We start from the raw sequence: 5,615 nt of genomic DNA, 5'->3' as shown, positions 1-5,615 counted from the left end.
CCTCATACCGGCTCCTGCTTCTACCGCCATGCCAGTCATGGTCCATCCTAAAAAAGAGAAATGGAGAGGGAGGGGTGATGGAGAGAGAGAGAGAGAGAGAGAGAGAAAGAGAGAGAGAACAGGTGGTCAGAAAAGGAGAAACAAAGAGAGAGGATGGATCAAGCGAGGTGGAGAGAGAGCGAGAGAGAGAGAGAGAGCGAGAGAGAGAGAGAGAGAGAGAGAGGGATGGAGAGACTTTACATTTCTCTTTGATCCTCAGTCTCTGAGCCTCTTTTCATTACCCAACTCTTTGATGCAGTGCATTCGGAAAGTCCTCACTCCCTTTCACCTTTTCCACATTTTGTTCTGTTACAGCCTTATTCCAAAATGGATTCAGTTCTTTGTTAAATACAAAATTGACACACAATACCCCATAATGACAAAATAAAAAAGGTTTTTAGACATTTTTGCAAATGTATTAAAAATATAATATAAAATAAAAAAAGTATATAATATATATATATATATGTATATATATACTGTAAAAAACACACACACACACACATATAAAAATATATGTACATAATTATTCACTCCCTTTGCTATGACACTCAAAATTGAGCTGAGGTGCATCCTGTTTCCACTCATCATCCTTGAGATGTTACTTTTTTTTAAACTTCTGTTTATTGGAATTTGCATATAATTCACAGAATCAACATTTGAAATAATTCCAACACAACTCCCTTCCCTCTTCCCTCCCCCCAACTCAACATCCCCAGACAGACACACAAACAAATATTAAAATAAACGTCGGTATACTATATTGAGTAAGCACAATACATATAACAAAAAACAAAAGACCAAAACAAAAATAATAAATAAATAAATAATGTTTCTACAGCTTGATTGGAGTCCACCTGTGGTAAATTAAATTGATTGTACATGATTTGGAAAGGCACACGCCTCTCTATACTGTATAAGGTCCCACAGTTGACAGTGCATGTCAGAGCAGAAACCGAGCCATGAAGTCAAAGTAATTGTCTGTAGACATCGGAGACAGGATTATATCAAGGCTCTGGGGAAGGGTACAAAAACATTTCTGCAGCAAAGAGCACAGTTCTTCCATTTATCTTTCATAAATGGAAGAAGTTTGGAACCAACAGGACTCTTCCTAGAGCTGTCCGCCCGGCCAAATTGAGTAATCGGGGGAGAAGGGCTTTGGTCAGGGAGGTGACCAAGAACCTGATGGCCACTCTGACAGAGCTCCAGAGTTCCTCTGTGGAAATGGGAGAACCTTCCAGAAGGACAACCATCTCTGCAGGCCTTTATGGTAGAGTGGCCAGACGGAAGCCTCTCCTCACTGAAAGGCACATGACAGCATGCTTGGAGTTTGCCAGAAGGCACCTAAAGGACTCTCAGACAATGAGAACAAGATTCTCTAGTCTGCAGAAACTAAGACTGAACTCTTTGGCCTGAATGCCAGGCGTGATGTCTGGAGGAAGCAAGGCACCACTCATCACCTGGCTAATTCCATCCCTACAGTGAAGCATGGTGGTGGCAGCATCATGCTGTGGGGATATTTTTCAGTGGCAAAGTAGTGAAAACCTGCTCCAGAGTACTCAAGACCTCAGACTGGGGCAAAGGTTTACTTTCCAGCAGGACAACAACCCTAATTCTAGCCATTCTAAGGCCCTGGGGTCACAATCATATAGGCTAATAAGGGCCTGGAAGTTTTCCTTGGCTTGGGATAGTCATATCGTGTTTGAATATGTTCTTATTTCTCTCTGCTGACAGTCATGAGAGGCCCTGCTACCGGCCCTGTGTGATGCCCACGACCCTGCCAAGTGATTGGCCCAGCCTCATGACATCACACGTGCGTCCAGTAACCTGGGGGAGATCTATAGATGATGAGAGGAAAACTCAATGGAAACAGAACAGCCCTCAGGACACAAACTCCCAGAGAGAGAGAGAGAAAAAAAATCACAGGATAATAAGAATAAATGATGAAGTTAATCCCGAGGCACTTCTGATATGGAATAACAGACCTCCATATCAGAAGTGCTTCAGGTTACCTTCTGCTTTTATTCTTATTCAACTATGCCCTATCCTTGAAGAGCCCCTGTTTTTTTACTACGATTGATCTAATGCAGCACCCCCTATTTTTTCCTTCTTCAATGGGTAATATTCTGATTTCAAATATCTGACAGGGTCTGATTGCTGTGTTGAAAAGGCTAGAGATTCCTTCACACAAGTAAAAAGGGGGTAGATTACAATATTGCTTACATCCCTTCGATCCTCTACGTTCTACCTCTTTCTACAGGTAGGTGGTAGGCGTTGATCACAGTCCATGACAATAATCCATGGGTTAGTTGAAGACTTCTAAGCTGTTTCTGTGATAATGTGTGTGTTTGCCCTGTAACATTTTGATCAAAGTGGCCTTTTTAGGCTGATCAATATCTGTCAGTCCTGATCACCAAGTGTGGTCCCTGAGCCCCTGATCACTGAGTGTGAAGGACAGTGACACACACACACACACACACACACACACACACACATTCCATTGCAGTTACATTGGGTGTCAAAAAAACATTAGCATACAGACTTCTGACTTCTAACAAGATAACAGTTCAACAATCTAGGAGATTTTAGGGTTTCCACCATCTACAAAGTGCACTGGAGTCTCTTCACATCTCATCTGCCCACTGATTGTGATCTTAATTGTCAAAGTACCGCTAGCAACTCCCAATAATGCTCATCTCTCATTCAAACTGCTACAGTACCACGCAAATGTAAGGGCACACACAGTAAAAGGTGCATGTCCCTCAAACTAATTGTATTAAGTATAAAATAAAAAAGGAAAGATTACATGTTATATATTGTAGCCCTTATACATCACTTCAATTTAATTTCCGGTCCATTGAAAATGCATTGCTGTGATCAGAGGAAGTTGATAGGAAAGGCATCATTTAACCTCAGACTCTATACTAGCATATTAATCCAAAATGTTTCATTCACAATGACTGTACATGAACAGGAAGCTGTAGAAACCAGTGTCTCTTACCTGGTAGGAGAAGAAGCGCTGAGCTGAAAGGGATGAAGTTATAGATGGAGTTACAAGACTAATGCTGATCAACTGACAGGTTGCAATAGCACTCTGGGATAAGCTGGTTCCCAACGGGGCTGTGTCAGGGACAAAAAGTAGTGATTGATACTCCACTGACAGAGAGAGAGAGGGGGGGGGTAACTATGGGTGAGATCGATCATCGACACTGCACCCAAAACAATTATTGATGCTGTGTTGCTTGTGTGTGTGCATGTGTTTGTACAGTGTGTCCTATACACTGTCTGATTAGGACAATCAACCATTGAGTATTCGGCCTACCTTTCATACAGTAACCTACACTCCGTCACACAAGACTAAAGACCAGTCCAGGCCAAGATGCAAAATGTAACAGTAATTCCAAGACAGCTGCAGTGCACCACAACCCTCTCTGAAAGTTTGTGTGGATCCATACTGTACTTATTACGGTACAAGGTGTAGCCTAATAGAAATGCTGCCCAGTCTAACGGAAGATAGAACGACCTATTGCACTCACACCAGATGAGTGCTATTTTCTGTTCTCTTTTTCTCTGGATCTCTGGATCAAAATTGATCTCCACTCTTCACGCAGAGATTGGTGAGAGATTGGAATCAATTGATGATAATAGAGAGAGAGAGAGAGAGAGAGAGAGAGAGAGTGTGTGAGAGAGAGAGAGAGAGAGAGAGAGAGAGGAGGGGGAGGGGGCTCGCTTTCAAGGTTTTTTGTGCTTGCTGACAGATGCTTAGGCCCTATTCTGAGATGCATGGCAATCGCTTCAGTGTCAACTGGCAGCAAAAATTCAGATTGATCTCAGTTATCAACTCTGTGTAAATCCATTGTGTTGATTGGTTTGTGGACATACAGGATATAAAGTATTGGTCATTGGATTTGAAATGGGTCAAAGGGTTCTGAAAGTCATGTTTAGGTCCCATTTCCTGTCACTAGATGTCGGTTGCATGAATAATCAGCTTTGATGTTGATGCCTAATCCTCTTACCCTTGTTTACTACACAAGCAATCAGTGGGGAGACTCACCAATCACCAAGTGTGATCTTGGTAGAGGATGGTGAGTCCACGGTGGCTGTGGTGGTGGAAGAGGTAGAGGAGGAGGAGGAGGAGGAGGAGGAGGAGGAGGAGGAGGAGGAGGAGGAGGAGGAAGAGGAAGAGGAGGAGGAGGAGGAGGGGAGGGGGGGGGGGGGCAGCCAGAACACACTGGGCCTCAAGGGGCTGGAAATGTGTGTGATGTAGAGGTAAGCCGACAGTATGCAGCATTAGAAAGTAGAATGACAGTGAAATCCCCTGACTGACTGAGGAGTAGAAGAGAACCAGCGAATGCTCTGTTTATCCCACAGTTGTGTGTCGATTCTGCCTTTTATGATGTAGGTGATGTTGGTAATGTTTATGTATATTGTTACAGTATGTGCCGAGACGAAGGACCACAACGGAAATAAGTCTTTGACTTTTTTGAGCCACCTTGACATTTTTATGCACTATCATGTATTATAACTACTGTCTAATAAACTTAACTAAACTAAACGCACACAATGGTTGAGGTGTGGCTGTTACTATCACTCTGCTGGATTCTGTTCTATGCTGCCTCTTGTAAATGTAAAATGTTAAACATTTACTAATTTATATTAATTTACTAATAACTATGCTGGGCCTGCTGTGTATGAATTAATTTCAGGGCTCAAAATGATGATCTTGCCCTTTACGTCTCTGGAGGAAGTGTGTCGTGTCGGACCGTTCATTTCCTTTAGATTAGACTCTCAAAGAGTGAAGGGGAATGAGGACAAGTGGATGACGTGTGAAGATGACATATTTCAGCGAAGAGAAGCGGAGGGAAAGAAAGTAGGAAGGAAGGGAAAAGGCTAGAGAGATTTGAGGAAAGTGGCGTAATTATTATGGGGATTATTCAGATGTGATTATCTATAATGAGTCTGACATTTGTCAGTTGTTCGTCTGAAAGAGCGAGTGGGCGAAGTGTCGGCTACCAGGCCCTGATTGAAAGGCTCTCAGACAGACAGGCTTAAGGTCAGATATCCGATTCCCTGACCAGCCTTGACCCTGCTAGATAACACACCCTATTCAATTAATTACTGTCCGAGTCTAATGGCGAATCTCCGTAATTCACATTCATCAGGCAGAAGGAACCTCGTTAGAAGAGAATGCTTACTCACCGGCTCGCGGATGACTTCACGCTGGCCTGTGTTTTACAAATTAGACCGAAGCTAAGACAAGGAGGCGACACTTTGGCCTTCAGCTCTGATCCCTGCTGTGAGGCAGAGGTCAGGGTTCAGAGGTCATGGAACCCCACAAAGCACAGAGGTGCTTTCAACCAGTGGCGTTTGTGCGTGTTAATGAGGAGCGCTAATGATAAGCAAACAAGGACGATAGGCCAGATAAAGACGTCTCCATGACTTCTTAAACACATCCAACGTCACGAACATTACGTGACGCGAGCCAAAATATCCGGTTGGAGCGGATGAGAGAGAGAGAGAGAGAGAGAGAGAGAGAGAGAGAGAGAGAGACAAGCGTGGACCAACATGGAGCGTGA

Source organism: Borostomias antarcticus (genome assembly GCF_949987555.1).
Source record: "Borostomias antarcticus genome assembly, chromosome: 2".
NCBI classification, from domain to species: Eukaryota; Metazoa; Chordata; class Actinopteri; order Stomiiformes; family Stomiidae; genus Borostomias; species Borostomias antarcticus.
The sequence above is the reverse complement of the archived record's forward strand: the minus strand, read 5'-3'. Positions refer to the sequence as shown.